Below are 17659 nucleotides of genomic sequence, written 5' to 3'. Positions count from 1 at the left end.
AGGTTTCTGCACTTACCAGCTCCTCGGGGGGCCCACAGCCCGGGAGCAAGTGATATTTCCATATGCTGCTTGTCTAACACCAGCTCTTAATCTTACTTTCCAGGTTTTCCTCTGCGGTCCTTTTAGCTCTACATTTGGTGTAAGTGCTATTACTAATTCCTGATGAATGGTTACTTTTTTAGGCCCCCAGCAACCTGGCTCAGTAAATATTCCTGCAAGAGCGACCTGGTCACTGTGACAGGGTTACAACAGATGACATATCTGACCTAGAAATTTATTAGACAGTTGTGAAAAACTCCTGGAATCCATGGCACAGTTTTCAGAAACCACCCACGTATAGGGTTTTTTTTTTTTCCTTGTTTAAGTTTTTATCTGTATCTTGGGGCTTGTGGAATCTTAGTTCTGCCACCAGGGATCCAACGGGTGTCTCCTGCATTGGGAGCTTGGAATCTTTATGGCAGGACCATGGAAGTCCGGAGCTTTTCTTTTTTTAATTGTGATAGAATACACATAACATGAAATTTCCCACTAGTTTAAGTGTGCAGTTAAGTTATATTAAGTACATTAACATTGTAGTACACCATGTACAATTTAAAAATCTTTGTACTTTTTAACAGAACCGTGGTTCCTTTTCTCCTCTCACCCCACCCCACCCCCACCACTCCTGCATTTGACAACACCAATATTCCAGAATACTCTTGTTTCATTGTGTAGTATATTTAGAGCAGGAGTCTTGGCTTGGAATGGATCATAGGTGGTGACAAGGAGAGTTATGTTGGGACCTCATAGCCCACAAATCGCTGTAAGGTCTCAGTTCTGCATTCCAGAAGCTAGAAGTCAGGCTGATGTCATCACCGTGGCTTATCAAAGCCAGCACCAATTTTAGACATATTTACTTCTACTGTGTGTAGGTAGCCAAATAGAAGAAAAAAAGAATTCTAAATAATAAGCACTTTACTATAACTGTAGCTTTAAAGGCAAACAGAATATTTGAATTTCTCACAACAGTCATTTGAGTCCCACATATTTGAGTTCTATCACACTCTTTATATATGTGCTCTATATATCCAAGGGAAAAGGTAAATCATATGAATAAAATACTCACTCATACAGTTAACCAGACGTATAGTTGTTGCTTTCTTTTTAAGTAGGAGAGAAAGTAAGCAGTGTGTTTTTTATTTCAAAACTATGCTTCTAATATGATGGGCACAGTGGCCTTATGAAGACTTTTGATCAGTTCTGAAAACTGAAGCCTAGGATGACCAGACTCACTCTTAAGAAACTTTGTATTTGGAATTCATCCTAATTTCAATTAATATTTGCATATAAACTTCATTGGTTTGGAGTATTTTATCAAAGTTTATTGGGTCAGTTCTCATAAAAACATTAAACAAATTCAACATGTGATCATATCAAAGAGAAGAAATTTGTGGTTTTCAAAATGGGTATTTTTTGAGCTAAAGGAATTACTCTGTCTTCTGTTTTGTGTACCACTGAAGTTAAATCTCCAAATATCTTCAGAAAGATCTGCAGTACAAAGTTGGAATTATTTCAAAGGAAAGAAAATGACAAAACTGCTCTCTTAATAGGTTAGGGAATTATAAGAATGAAAACACTAGAATTTAGTGAACTGAATTTTTAGTGTATTAATGCTGAAGTGAGAGGGTGTTTTTTTAATGTTTTTCCTAATTATAAAATATAGATTCCCTGTTAGCTTTAAAAAAAAAATGGGCACAGGATACTAATTTAATTATCCAAAATTCTTACTTAAAAGGACTCTGAGTGTATCTTATCTTGGAGGACTAATGTGATGATAATAATGTTCAGTTGTCACTGCTGAAAAACTTAGCAGAGAATAGATACCATAATAAGAAAACATCCCAACTGCTGCAAATTCCTGCTGTGTAAATAGCCATTGCTCAGTTTATCTGGTTTAAATAGAGGTTTATCTATGGTGCAAACAAAAGCTTTTAAACTTTTTCCTCCAGAAGCTATACAATAAAAAATCTGAAATTAAGTGAGAATACAGTGGGAAGTGGTGTCACCATTGATAGATGACCTACACTTCTTAGTCAATATAAAGCATCAAATTCTGTTGAAATCAGTCAATTGGCTCAGCAATACAATCTGTTTGACTTATTATCATTAGATTTTTTATGGACTACAATCACCAAATAGTCCAGTTGTTTGACATGATAGCCAAGTTTCCAGTAGCAGGAATAACCTGAGGCTGTTGTTCAGAGGAAGCCCTGACGGCAGTTTGTACTTTTGTACATCTGGCACTCCTCAAACAGGTACAACAGCTACAATACTAAAGCCCTAAGTGACTAATACTGTAGCCATCTTAAAAATAGTAGACGAAAAGCTATCTACACTGTGAAGAGAGATAATGAGCAACAGAGTTTCTCATCTACAACTTGGAAACTGTATAAAAGCAGCCTTAGGAACTTTGCCTTTAATCTTGAACCAGCAAATTCCCTGCTCAATAGCCACGGATGTGGGCAGAGAATGCTTTGACTCAAGGAGATATTTTGCAACATAGATGTAGTGTTTTTTAAGTTTGAGGAATCACTGACATTTTTTGACATAGAAAATTTGCCTTAAATGCACTGCATGTGAAAAATAGATGCAATAGGTTATTTTACAGAAGTAATGGTGTTTTATAGTGTTACAAAAGTAACAGTAAAGAATATTAGAACCAGATTTCTAATTCAAGATATTTGACTCTGAATTTATTTTTAATCTTTTTTCTGTTGTATTGATTTGTTTGTTTGACTTAGCTAAAAGCCAGCAGTTCTAGTGCTAATCATAGTACTGGGGAAATTATATATCCTCTTAAAATGCAAAAGTAGAGCTAATAGATATCTAAGGTCTTTTTCCATGTGTTATGCTCAGTTTCTCTTATTTGGGAGAATCATGGTTTAATGACCCAGAATGAGAAATTTGAGAAGGAGACTGCTTGGTCAATTGTACTTTTGTAAGAATGGGGTTTTCTAGTAGTCATGTATGGATGTGAGAGTTGAGCTATAAAGAAAGGGGGCAGTGCCAAAGAATTGATACTTTTGAACTGTGGTGTTGGAGAAGACTTCTTGAGAGTCCCTTGGACTGCAAGGAGATCCCACCAGTCAATGCTAAAGGAAATCAGTCCTGAATATTCATTGGAAGGACTGAGGCTGAAGCTGAAACTCCAATACTTTGGCCACCTGATGAGAACTGACTCATTGGAAAAGACCCTGATGCTGGGAAAGATTGAAGGCAGGAAGAGAAGGGGACAACAGAGGATGAGATAGGTGGCATCACTGACTCAATGGACATGAGTTTGAGCTAGCTCCAGGAGTTGGTGAAGGACAGGGAAGCCTGGCGTGCTGCAGTCCATGGGGTCACAAAGAATCAAACACGATTGAGTGACTGCACTGAAGTGAAGAGTGAGGGCTTCTGAGTGACTTGGGCTTTTGGACACTGTACGTAAAGAGATGGCAGGTTATCTAAGTGATATATCCAGAAGCAAACATAACCTGAAGATTAATGAGATAAATCAGGGCTTAAAATGTAGGTTTTTGTATCTTGAGTTTGTTAAAGAGAGCCAGGAATTAAACAAATTCTTAAGCTATCTTATTTGAAGACATTCAGATGGTCTAGAATTGTAGCATACGTGTGACTCATTGGACTTCCTCCTTTGAAAAAGCTGTAAAGGTCAATAACTCAATTATGAAAGTTTCCATAGGATCATTTTTCTGGGAATTACACTCAGGAATATGCACTACAGGCATTTGTAACGGAGGATGATCGATGATTTGTCTGGGGAAGCTGAGAGGTGGTAGTGAGACGTACTGGGTGTCATGTTCGATTTTCAGTCCTTGCCTTGCAGAGCTAGAAAGCAGGGAGAGAAGTTCTCCTTCAAACTCCTCACATACGGGTAGCACGTTTATAGTCCACCAGGGTTCTACATGCACCTCTTTCACACTTGGCAACTCTTGGAATCTACAATTGTAGCATGTCATATTCTGAATCCCTCTTTTCCGTCAATCCCTTATCATAGAAGTAAGTAAGTGGTTTGTATTTCAATTCCTGCCTTGCTTCTTGAGAATTATTAGATGGCCTCTTAAGTCCTTCTTTTCCCTAGAAAAATTCTAATTTTCAGAGATTAATGAGGGTAACCCAAGAAGGGACGTTATTTTTCTTGGGGTTCCTCTTATATCTTGTCTCCTGAGTGTATGTCAGCGTTTTATGGTAAACATAGTAATTCATTCTTAAACAGAAATGACAGCTGGACAGTGTGTAACTTTTTTAAATGAGAGGGATGCATACTCACGCATGTGTGCACACGTACACACACACATGGAAATAACAGTGTGGAGTAGTGACTCTGCTCCCTTTATTTGGAACACTTTTGTCTCCACTTTCCAACTTTACACCTCACCCCTCAGCCATGCAGGACAGCTGCCGAGCAGTCACTGTCTTGGATTGGCTAAGGTCCCAAGTTAGCAGTGACTTTGTTAGAGGAACCTTCCTTGGGCCTCTTTAGGCTTGGTTGGGGGCAGCAGCTCTTTGGTCCCACAACACTTACCTTGCAGATCCAGTGTCTTGATCTGAGTCACACTTTACTGAACTTTCTGGATTAACTGACCTCCTGAGGGCAGATATAGTAACTACCCGGAAAATTGTTCTTTTCCTAGGAACTATCATGATGACCAGCCATACAAGGTATGTCCACCACAAGCCTATTGAGTAAATATCTGAACACATAAATCAGAAGACAGGTTCTTGTTCCAGTGACATAACACAATCCACTGTGTGACCTTAAATAGCTTGCTTGATATCTTTGTGAACACTTTTCTTTTTTTCCTGTAAAAGAGGAATAAAAACACCAACTCAACTTATTTCACAGGATTGTAATAAAAAGCAAAATAAATGTATGTGAAAATAGTTGAGACTATTTCTTCCATATTAAGAATACTACTGTGATTTTTTTATAGATGACAGTGTTGACTTCTTATCTTCAGATAGACCTTTCCCCCAGGAAACTGGAGAAAAGAGAGACATGATGTTTCACAGCTTGATTAGTTATAATTAACTGGTGGGGAAATGTGGTGGAGAATGTAACTTTTCAGAAAAAAAAAAAAAATTAAGAAAGCAGGCAAATAAATATTGTGAGATAAATATTTGTAAATCTTTGCAAGGTATTGTAATTCATCCCTCCTCCCTGCCCCCGTCACCATCACCATTCTCTCAGTTCTGGGATGCTTTCCCCCTCACAACTACCAGTTAACTTTCTAAAGCTAAGACATGCTGGATCCCACCTCCCCTTCCCTTGAACTTGGAGGAGTTCCCACCACCTCGTGCTCTGAAGACCTCTGTCTAGAATATGTCTCTTGTTTTTCCAGTCAGGGACTCCACGTGCTCAGACCTCTCCTCATGTAAATGAGTCGAATTAATTGTGCATTTAGTTGCTGTCCTAGGTCAAATCATTCTGCAGACCTCTTAAGGCTAGAGCCTGTGGCTTGGTGGTCCTCATCTCTTCACAGGTGATCCAGAGTGTTGGGGCTGCACAGATTCTCCACCACTGACTCACAGTCCAGAACTGAGTTTACATGAACCTTAAATCAGACCAAAGCATGAGAAACACACAGTTGTAAACTGCCTCACAGTTAGTCTAGGTCCTGACAAGGCATTAATATTATTTGTAGTCTGCAAATAACACAAAGTGTAATTTTCCCATCCAGTAGCCCTCCTAGAATTCTCTTGGTCATCATTTACAAGGAGAAGATTTCAGCAGCTGGTCTGGTCACCTATTCAAAATCAGTGTTTTATTTTACCATTGCTGATTTTTATGATAGGTGTTTGAGGACTATAAACCTAAAAATGAAAGATGGTGGCAGAGATAGAAGAGGAGGCTTGATTTTTCTCACTTTAATTCTGTTGGAAAGAAATTAGGTGCTAATTTAGGTAAGAGTCATATCATATAGTGACAGAGAAGGCAATGGCAACCAGTCCAGTACTCTTGCCTGGAGAATCCCATGGACGGAGCAGCCTGGTGGGCTGCAGTCCATGGGGTCATGAAGAGTCAGACACTTACTGAGTGACTTCACTTTCACTTTTCACCTTCATGCATTGGAGAAGGAAATGGCAACCCACTCCCGTGTTCTTGCCTGGAGAATCCCAGGGACGGGGGAGCTTGGTGGGCTGCTGTCTGTGGGGTTGCACAGAGTCGGACACGACTGAAGTGACTTAGCAGCAGCAGCAGCAGCAGCATATCATATAGTGAAGTGAAAGTCTCTCAGTCTCTCCAACTCTTTGTGACCCCATGGATTATACAGTCCATAGAATTCTCCAGGCTGGAATACTGTAGTGGGTAGCCTTTCCCTTCTCCAGGGGATCTTCTCAACTCAGGGATCAAACCCAGGTCTCATGCACTGCAGGCAGATTCTTTACCAGCTGAGCCATAAGGGAACTCCAAGAGTCATATCATATAAGTACAGGATAAATTTTACACCAAACAAGATTTTTATAAATCTTGGTAATACAAAGACAGATGGCCAAGTTGGAGCCGGAAGTATATTTATTTTAAGCAATTTTTTTAGTTTTTTAAAAAACATTATATATATATATAATATATATACATATGTGTGTGTGTGTGTGTGTGTGTGTGTGTGTGTGTGTGTGTGTGTGTATATATATTTGACTGTGCTGGGTCTTAGTTGTTGCATGTGGGATCTAGTCCCCTGAACCTGCCCCCCCTGGATAGGGAGCACAGAGTCTTAGCCACAGGGTCACCAGGGAAGTTGCCTATTTTAAGCAATTATTTATCTAATAAAAATAAAATATAATTTTAAGAACATACTTTTCACTAATCCTTTATTTCCTTTAAGTAGATTTGATCTTTTTGCTCCTCTTTCTGAATATTCAGTGTGTTATTTTCTGTGCTTGAGAATATGCTGCTGTTGGTATGACTCATGAGCATTTGGAAAAAGAAGTAATGCTGTTAATGCTGAAAATACTGAAAGAGAGATTCTAAAAAATGCAGTGTGTTTTGAAGAATTCACCAGTCTAATAAAGTGGAGCTTTCATTGTGGTCTTGACATACGAAATTTCCCTGATAACGTACTACCACATTGGGTCAAGTAGAGCACACACATCCGCATTTCCCTAATTAATCCAGTGCCTTGGCAGTCAAAGGCACCAACAGCAGTCAGTGATTAAGTGACCTCTGCCTCTGTTTCATAAGAACAAGAGAAAGCTACTGAAGAGCAGATGGGGGCTAGACAGAGTAAAAGGCACAGAGCCCGCGGTTCTCATCTTGGCTTTTCTACCAAAGGATTAAAGTCATCCTATCTTTCTGGTTTTCCCTTTCCTCGTGAGTACAATAAAAACACTTATCACTCTAACCTTCTTTTCCGTTCTGACTTCCTGTGGCTCAAAATAGATAAAATCATCCCTTTTAGACATACCATATTAGGTATGTGGGGGGGAAATACCCAAAAACGTCTTAAGAAGAATCATAGAAATGTATACAAATGAACAGAATAGATCATGCATTGTTATATAATTATTCTGTAAATATGTACTGAGTGCTTGCTTCGTGTCTGCCTCCCTGGTGATACAGTGATGACTAGGGTAAGGTTGAAGACATTGAGCAGTTACCTGGCTCTAAGGGACAGTCTTCATGTCATGTTCCATGTGAAAAACGGTCCTTGTGGAGCTGGGTGCCATCTGTGCTGTACTTGGTAGCCCTGAGCATAAGCCAAACAGACATGCTAGCTTCTTCCATGAAACTTTCAATCTACTAAGGTAGACCCACAGAAAATAAACCATTGATCCAGTAAATAAATGTAACCAGCCTGGTTACGTTTGTAACCAGATGTATCTGGTTACCACCTGGTCAATCAGATGACCAGGGTGATCTGGTCATCACCCTAGTTGCTTTCACTGCCACATGGTGCAGCTGCTGCAGGTTGATCTTGTCTGGGCTGAAGGGCAGTGCTGGTCCATGGCCACTGTGAAGTCCTCATGGAGCATGTGCCTGCCCAGGCTGCAATGGGTCTGTGCTTGGGCGCCATTGTTAGGAGTCACATTCATTCACACCCTCTAACTTCAGCCATGAAGCTCAGCAGCAATTTTCTGAAGCACAACCACTGTACTAGAATGTAAGGACCCAGAGAGCGGCTGGCCTCTGGCCACGTACTGCCTGGAACCTCCTTCTGGGGTCCTTAGGCTCTGGGCTGTACTCAGATGACTTTCTCGCAAGTTTGTCTTTCTCTGCCAGTAAGTTTTCTTTTAAGACATTCCATGTCTTTTCCCGCTACTGAATGCAGCCAAAGTTGCTCTCTACTAAGTTTCTTGGCTTCAGATGTTGGGAGAAGAGGTTAGATTTCTCTGCTTTTTATTTTCCCCCAGAAAATATGATAACTATGATGGTCTACTTCTTTCCAGGTAACCAGCAACTTATACCGGGGGTGTTGTATGGATTTCCTTTGTTGTACCACAAAACTTTCCACTATGAAAACCAACTCAGTCAACATTTACCACACTGAATGTTTCTTATTTCTGTGATACCTGCTCCAATGTGACTTGCTCTGCCCACCTGAACAGGGAAGAGCAGGGCAGCTTCTGGCATCCCCCTACACACATCATGAAAACAATGTGTGTGTGTGTGAAGTCGCTTCAGTTGTGTCTAACTCTTTGTGACTCTGTGGACTGTAGTCCTCTAGGCTCTTCTGCCCATGGAATTTTCTAGGCAAGAATACTGGAGTAGGTTGCCATTTCCTTCTCCAGGGGATCTTCCCAAACCAGGGATCGAACCCGTGTCTTTTATGTCACCTGCACTGGCAGGCAGGTTCTTTACCACTGCGCCACCTGGGAAGACCACATGAAAACAATGGACGTGTTATAAAGGCAAGAAAAAGGTGCCTTGGCAAAGTGTCAAGGAGGACCTTCTTTTGATGCATTGGTGAATGTGGGGGTGCTTAAAGAGGATCTCCCTAAGAAAACATCATTTATGGTGAAACTTGGAAGTTGGTACGTTAAGGAAAAAAGAACAACGTGTGAAACTATCAGTGTAGGAAAGAGCTGGAAGCATTTGAGGAACTTAAAGAGTGCCAGAGAGGTACATTAGCATGAATAAAAGGAACGGTAGCTTTAAGGTAAAGCTAGGAAGGGAGGCAGGGCCAGACCATGCAGACCTTGTCATTTTTGTTTGAGAGTTTATAGATTTTTATCTTAAGTGTCTTGGAAAACAACTAGCTTTGAGTGAGGGAGTGATAATGATCTGCTTTGTGTATTAAGAAGATTACTCAGGCTGCCTTATGAATTAGAAAAGGTATCAGAGCCCTTGAGTACTGAGATCAGATGGAAATGTAGAGACATTAATTTAAAAAAAAAAATTTTTTTTCCTTAAGTGTGGCTTTAAAAGGAGAGACAAAGCTTGGCATAGAATTGGCAGTGGGAGTGGAAGTCTGTGCAGAAGCGCATAGGGAAAAACTGAGCCAGGTGTGCTAGGAATGGTAAGCAAATATGTTTTTGTTGAAGTATGTTTGAGAATGTCAAGAAATATTATGAGTCAAGGACTGAGGAGTAAGGAAGGAAGGAGTGCACTGGTAGATTGCCTTGAAGATTAGAAATAGGAATTTGCATTTCATCCTGGGCAAGTCGTATTGCTTGTCTGTACTTCTGTTCCATATTTGTAAAAGAAGAGGGTTGACCTTATAAAATCTCTTGATTTATAAAAGGTCATTTAGTAAAATAACTCATCTAATGTTTAATCTATTTCTAGAATATTCTTGGTGAAATTTTCCATTTTGTTTGAATACCTTTACTTATTGGAAATTTATTGCTTTTTAAGGGGCACAGTGGAGAAGGCAATGGCACCCCACTGTAGTACTCTTGTCTGGAAAATCCCATGGACGGAGGAGCCTGGTGGGCTGCAGTCCATGGGGTTGCTAGGAGTCGGACACGACTGTGCGACTTCACTTTCACTTTTCACTTTCATGCATTGGAGAAGGAAAGGGCAACCCCCTCCAGTGTTCTTGCCTGGAGAATCCCAGGGACGGGGGAGCCTGGTGGGCTGCCGTCTGTGGGGTCTCACAGAGTTGGACACGACTGAAGCGACTTAGCAGCAGCAGCAGCAGCAGCAGCAGCAGCAGCAGCAAGAGGCACAAAGAATTTTCTTAGAGGTTCTTTCTCTCTCTTTCTCTCCCTTCCTGCCTCCTTCCGTCTCTTTCTTCCTTTCTCGTTTATGGTCAAACATAGTACTAATAATATATGTAAAACACTTAAACACCATATCACACTTAATAATTGCTTAACAACTGGGCTTCCCCGTAGCTTATCAGTAACAGAATCTGCCTATAATGTAGGAGCTGCAGGGCACACAGGTTCGTTCCCTGGGTGGGGAAGATCCCCTGGAGGAGGGCATAGCAAACCACTCCAGTATGCTTGCCTGGAGAATCCGATGGACAGAGAAGCCTGGCAGGCTACAGTCTATAGGGTTGCTAAGAGTCAGATACGACTGCAGCAACAAAGCATGCATGTACACACGCATATTGCTTGAATTAAGTGTTGCTAATTCTAGTTCTTGGTTTGTGTGGAACAATGCTAAATTTAATTAGAGATATCTTTTATTTTTAATGGAGAAGGAAATGTTACCTCACTCCAGTATCCTTGCCTGGAAAATCCCATGGACGGAGGAGCCTGGCAGGCTACAGTCCATGGGGTCACAAAGAATCAGATACAGCTGAGCAACTTCACTTTATTTTTAAAGTTATATGACACTATACTTCTCAATTGAGTATCAGTGAGTTCTACTAAATCTGTGTAAATAAACAGTAAAATAACGTGAAATTATCTTGACAACGTCAGGGACAGGAGCCATGATATATTAATTCATTTAAGTGACACTATCAGTTGTATGCAAGACACTGTACTACAACCTGATACAGTAATGGCATGGTCCTTGTCTTTAAGGAATATGTTGTTTACTGAATGATTTCCTGGAGAAACTTGAGGTTGTGACTCAAAGCAGCAATGTTACTTTTCTTTATCAATTATGAATATAGGAAAAAAAGTTGGGACCATTCAGAATTTATTTACCTATTCATGTGTTCAGGGATTGTTTACTGAGTACCTACTATGTGTCAGACACAGCTATAGGTGCTGTAAATATAGCAATGAAATAAGCAGACCAGCTTCCTTGTCTCAGCAAACATGCATTCTAGGGGAAGGAGAAAGTCAATAAATTGGATGAGAAGTCAGATTGTGGTAAATACTGTTAAGAAAATAAAGCAATGTGATGTGATAGAGGAAGCCTGGGGAACTTTCATAGATGGAAACATTGGAGAAAGGTGCCTCCTAAATGAGAGGTAATATTTAAGCTGATATCTGAGGGAAAGGAAAGAACCAGGTATGAGTGATCTCCAGGAGGAATACTTGGTAAGTTCAAAGGGGTAGAAGGAAGTCCTGTGTGGCTGAAGTGAGAGGGGTGTGGAGAGAGGAAGAGTCTGTGAATTGAGGTAGAGACAGTGTTGGGGGCCAGATTGTGTGAGGCCCTGCGGATGAGTTTTGATACTATTTTAAGAGAACACTGGAAGATTTGAAGCAAGGGGAGTGACATTATTGGATTTATGTCTTTAAAAGATTCTTCTCGAAGCTGTGTGAGGACTGGGTTGCAGAAGGGCCAGAGTGAAAGTAGGGAGACCAAGTAGAAGGTATTGAAACTGTCCTGATGGGGAATGATGACAGCTGAGGTTGGAATGGAGAATTGGATATATTCACAGAGAGTGTTTTGGAGATAGACTTTGCAAGACCTTCTGCGGTTTCTCTAATCCTTGTCCTGTGACTCTGACAGGAAATAAGGTCCCATCTTCCTCTCTGGACCTCTGGTAAGGAAATGGCTACCTGTCCACAAATGACTTTCCATCTAGTTCCTTAAGGTGGAAAATAATTGGTGGCTCAGAGGTTAAAGCGTCTGCCTCCAATGCGGACGACCCAGGTTCAATCCCTGGGTCGGGAAGATTCCCTGGAGAAGGAAATGGCAACCCACTCCAGTATTCTTGCCTGGAGAATCCCATGGATGGAGAAGCCTAGTAGGTTACAGCCCACGGGGTCGCAGAGTCGGACACGACTGAGCGACTTCACCTCAACCTCACCTCAACCTCCTTAAGGTGGAAGTGACTACTCTGAGCTAGTAATGGGCAGATTTAGAATTAAGTTCTATCTAATGGGGGCTATTTTTTTGTTCTGAGATGTGAATTGGAATAGTTAGAGAGAAAGGAAAATAAGCAAAGTTTGCTTGTGAAATAGTAGGATGTTATAAGACTCATCATCCCGGAAGAAGATCCAGACCAAGCTAAAGCAAGCTAGTTTAAGGGGAGAAAAAGGAAGGGGAAGGTGGATTTCTTGGCTCATATAAATTGCTGGTGGTGCCAAGAGTGGAGGTGACCCTGTGGAAGACGAAGCCAGGACTCTCTGTATCTTTCACTTTGACTTCCTGCCTTTGTCAGAATCTCCAATTCAGGCTCTGTTTCTAAGGAACTAACCTTGGATATACTCTTGCAGCTTACTGGCCAGGTTCCATGTACTTTTCCCCATAGCTTTTGGTTAATAGTTTATATTTACAGGCTGCATGAAGTGGTCTAATTTTGCTATTTAAAATTATGTTTGGATTAACTTTATTTCTGGTTGTCCTGGGTCTCTGTTGTTGCAGGGCCTTTCTCTAGCTGTGGCGAGCAGGGACTCCTCTAGTTGCAGTGCGTGGGCTTCTCATTGTGATGGCTTCTCCTGTTGCAGAACACAGGCTCTAGGGCACATGGGCTCAGAAGCTGCAGCTCTCGGACTCTATAGCTCAGACTTGATAGTTGTGGCGCACAGGCTTAGCCACTCCACGTCGTGTGGGATCTTCTCTTCCCTGATCAGGCATTGAACCCATGTCTCCCACATTGGCGGGTTGTTTCTCCACCACTGAGCCACCAGGGAAGCCTTAATTTTGCTTTTATAGCAATACAGTATTTCAGTGACTATGAAGTCCTGTTTCAACAAATGTTTCCCTCTCTCCCTCCTTTTTCTTTGCTATTTATTTACTTATTTAGCAAATACAAGAAACAGTTATGTGTGACATAATGTTTCAGGACCCCACTTCATCTTCAAAGACATTGTGAGTTTTGTTAAATTACAATTAAGGATTTAGACTTAGAGAATTGTCCAGAAGTGAGTTGGGTATAGCTTGAGGTTTCTAGTGGGACAGAGGTAGGTATATAAGTTTCTGAAAGCTCACAAATACTCCATCAACACCACAGAGAGGCAACAAGAAAAGGAAAAAAAAATTTTCTTGAATTTTCCATAAAGGATGAAATGCAGTCTGGGTTTGATGCTAATCTGGCAACGTTCTGTATAAACCATTGGATGTACTAATGACCAACATTCTGGGTGGCATATTTTTGAATTCATTTAATGGTAATAATTTCCTCAAGTATAGATTAAGGATTTGCCTGGATCCACAAAGTAAATTTCTTCTTCAATTTTGTTCTATAAAAAATATTAGGGGATGTCTTGATTTTTTTTCCTCTCGCATCTATTTCTTATTAAATCGTGCTGTAGGTCAATTTCAGGAAGCATGAGAATACCCTCTGATGTCAGAGCTCTAGTCTTCTGCCTCAACTTGATATTTGGTCGCAAACAATAAAGTCTAACACTAAACACAAAGGGCATATGTAAAAAAGGATACTGGGGGCTCACAGTGTCCATAGAAAGCTGGCAGATTTGGAAGATAGGAAGAATCAGGCCAAGATCCTACTGCAAAACGGTTTCTGTTGCTCTTTGTGTCCTAGGAGCAAACCTGACTGCTTTAGCTTGGTTTCTTTGCCTCCTGGCCAAATAAAGAGGTTATTAGAAGAAGGATCAGGCAACTGCAGCAACTTGAAGAAGGACCTGATAGTGAGAAGTAAGTGCTAGGATTTCTCTCCCACCTAGAACACACAGAAAAAGTTTTTCAAAATTGGGGTATTAATAACAAAAGATGGGGGTTCATTGTTAACATCTAAATCATCCTTAGAAACATTATGACAGTAAAGTTGTATCTTTTAAGTCCTGTGTGTATGTGTTCATGTCACTTATTGAGTTGTTGGAATGGCAATCAGACTAATGGAGAGGAAGCTAAAAAGATCCACAAAAGAAAAGGACATACTTATTGAATGCCTACTGCATGCAAGCACTTGCTGCTGCTGCTTCTAAGTCTCTTCAGTCGTGTCTGACTCTGTGCGACCCCATAGACAGCAGCCCACCAGGCTCCCCCGTCCCTGGGATTCTCCAGGCAAGAACACTGGAGTGGATTGCCGTTTCCTTCTCCAATGCATGAAAGTGAAAAGTGAAAGTGAAGTCGCTCAGTCGTGTCTGACTCCTAGCGACCCCATGGACTGCAGCAGCCCACCAGGCTTCTCCATCCATGGGATTTTCCAGGCAAGAGTACTGGAGTGGGGTGCCATTGCCTTCTCCTGCAAGCACTTGAGAATTACTTTATTATCTAATTTAATTGACACAAGTTTATCAGTTTGGTATTTTTTTATCCCCATCTTTCAGTTGTACAGACTATACTTTAAACAATTAGAAAACTTTCCCCAGTCCTACCCCTAGAAATTAGTAGAAGTTAGGTTTTTTATGTTGTAATAACCTCTTTCACATTCATTGTCTCTTATTAGCCTCCTGGTGGCTCAGATGGTAAAGAATCTGCCTGCAGTGGAGCAGACCTGTATTCAGTCCTTGGGTCAGAAAGACCTCCTGGAGAAGGAAATGGCTACCCTCTCCAGTAGTCTTGCCTGGAAAATTCCATGGACAGAGGAGCCTGTCAGGCCACAGTCCATGGGATTGCAAAGAGTCGGACACGACACGACTGAACAACTAACGCACAAAATATTTTCAGGTTACTTCACTGAAAATGTCACACACAAAAAGAACAGATTGATTGAGAATGGTCAATGATCATGGAAACTGTCTGGGTCACATAATTATAGTGATTAAAGGTTTCCTGAAATATCTTTGTTGATTCATTAATTGACTGCCCTTCTTAAGAGCTTGAGTTTCTAGAGAAATACTGTGAAAATCCCTGTAGAAGTGACAAGAATTTTGACTGTTCTGTAGCAAACTGTTAAAGGATTCCATTCAACACAGTGCCTACAATTTAGGAGGCTTTTTCTGGAAAGGGGCAACATTAATTTCATCTGGTTCCTTCTGTCTTTTCAGGTTTAGAAAACTCACATACATTGGTAAAATTTTACTAGGCCAACATTTTTCAGCTAGTACAATTCACAAATATTATTCTTTTTTACTAAACTATTTATAAAACAAATAAAACTGTTGTTATTGAGTTCTTTTTGCTTAGCGGGAAAGTGTTTGACTACAGTCAAAATTAGAAAATTTGTTTTGACACTTTTAAAACTTCTAGCATAATACAAGGGAGAAGGCAATGGCACCCCACTCCAGTACTCTTGCCTGGAAAATCCCATGGATGGAGAAGCCTGGTAGGCTGCAGTCCATGGGGTGGCTAAGAGTCGGACATGACTGAGCGACTTCACTTTCACTTTTCACTTTCATGCATTGGAGAAGGAAATGGCAACCCACTCCAGTATTCTTGCCTGGAGAATCCCAGGGACGGGGGAGCCTGGTGGGCTGCTGTCTATGGGGTTGCACGGAGTCGGACACAACTGAAGCAATTTAGCAGCAGCAGCAGCATAATACAATGCAATTGGGATTCTTTTATTCTAACCTGCTTTTATCTGTCCCCCCCCCCCCCTTATAATCATAGAGAAGAAAAGGAGCCCTACTGAACCTTAGTGTGTTCACAGTGATCCTATAATATGGAATTCAGGCATTTTTTCCATCTAGCACTCTCTCACCCAGATTAAGAGGCTTCAGATTCCTTAGTTTAATCCTAAAAATCTTGGATTTGGCCACGTTTACCACTCATTTTCCATTCCTCCCCCAGCATCCCTACCATTAGTTGTAGAAATCAACCTGTAGTTCCTAGAATAACTAGCAGAATTACACATCTAGAACTGTGACCTCCATATTGCAAACCTCTCCAGAAACTTCTCCTATTTTAGGGGAAAGTGAAAGTGAAAGTCACTCAGTCATGTCCGATTCTTTGTGACCCCATGGACTATATACAGTCCATGGAATTCTCCAGGCCAGAATACTGGAGTGGGTAGCCTTTCCCTTCTCCAGGGGATCTTCCCAACCCAGGTCTCCTTCATTGGCGGGGGCATTCTTTACCAGCTGAGCCACAAAGGAAGACCCTATTTTAGAGGAGGTGTGTGCTAAGTCGCTTCAGTCACGTCAGACTCTTTTTGACCCCATGGTCTGTAGCCTGACAGGCTCCCCAGTCCATGGGATTCTCCAGGCAAGAATACTGAAGTGTGTTGCCATGCCCTTCTCCAGGGCATCTTCCCAACCTTGAGATGGAACCCTTGTCTCATGTCTCCTGCACTGACAGGTGGTTTTTGTTGTTTTTCCATCACATCCTAGATTTATTACAACTGGCCTGCAGGCAAGAGGAGAGAGCTATTACATCAACACTTCAGTTCTATGAATACATCTTAAATAGAGGGAGAATTCAACCAAGAATATAGGATAAACTATTCCCAAGCTCCGGGAAGCAGTCATGTGACTGAGCTGCATTTTTACAGACAAGGCAGTAAACCTTCACATCAGTTTTCCGACAGTTTTTATACAATATGCTTCTGTGGTACAGAAAAGAAATAATCAGAGCTCACAGTGTAGTTTTTACACTATTGTCACAGTGTGTGAACACTGTACACGCTTTTGTTTTCATAAAGATACATTGTAGTAAACTTCTTGCCCTTGAGTTTATAGTTTGTAATAATCTATGATTAATACACTAAAATTGCCTTTTTTATGCGGTCCTCCACATGAGAGAATGGTCAGATCAGCTCCTGGACAGTCAGCACTGTGTTCCTCTCCATCTGCATATGGCAAAGTGACCCCACGAGGAGCCAGACAGAAGGGTGACTGTGGAGATCCGGAGCCCTCCTGCGTCCCCGGGAGCCGTGGGGGCCTGGGTGAGTGGGGGTGGGAGGGCGATAGCTTGGCGTGGTCTCGGGCAGGCGCTGCGGGGCTTCCCCTCCAAGGCTGGGAAGTCTGCGGTTTCGATACCACCTGGGAGAAAACAGGAAGATCAGGCGAGTGGACCAACGCGAGAAACCACTGGTGAATTCTGAAACTGACCGGACGTAACTGTAAACAGCGCCATTCTCCCTTAACAGTGTCCGTGACTGTGACCTGGGAGGAGACACAGCGACACTCACCGCTGATGGCTCCGTCGCGGCATCCGCTGCGTCTCAGACCTCAGCCGCTTTATGGTCAGGTGGGCATGAGCCGCTCATGGCGCTGCTGGACACACTTGACCGTCACACCGTCGCTGGACTCCAGGGTGGCCGGTGGGAGACCATGGAGATCCGCCTCGCGGGGAAGGGAGGAAGAATACTAAAGTGGGTTGCCATGCCCTTCTCCATGCGATCTTCCCGACCTAGGGATCGAACCCTTGTCTCATGTCTCCTGCACTGACAGGGGGGTTTATTTTTTACCGCTGTGCCTCCTGGGAAGCCCATTTTAGAAGACAGAGCTTTTCTAATCCTGGAGACTGATTTTAAATGCCCTG

At 41.8% G+C, this 17659-nt stretch overlaps 1 protein-coding gene across 22 annotated transcripts in view; it reads left to right on the top strand.

Moving 5' to 3' along the window:
• PTGER3 (prostaglandin E receptor 3) overlaps window positions 1-17659 on the top strand; it is a 291735-nt gene that overhangs the window by 2407 nt on the left and 271669 nt on the right. The window lies entirely within an intron of this gene.

The sequence above is a fragment of the Ovis canadensis genome, chromosome 1 (genome assembly GCF_042477335.2).
Source record: "Ovis canadensis isolate MfBH-ARS-UI-01 breed Bighorn chromosome 1, ARS-UI_OviCan_v2, whole genome shotgun sequence".
Lineage (NCBI taxonomy): Eukaryota > Metazoa > Chordata > Mammalia > Artiodactyla > Bovidae > Ovis > Ovis canadensis.
This window is presented reverse-complemented; position numbering and strand designations above follow the sequence as displayed.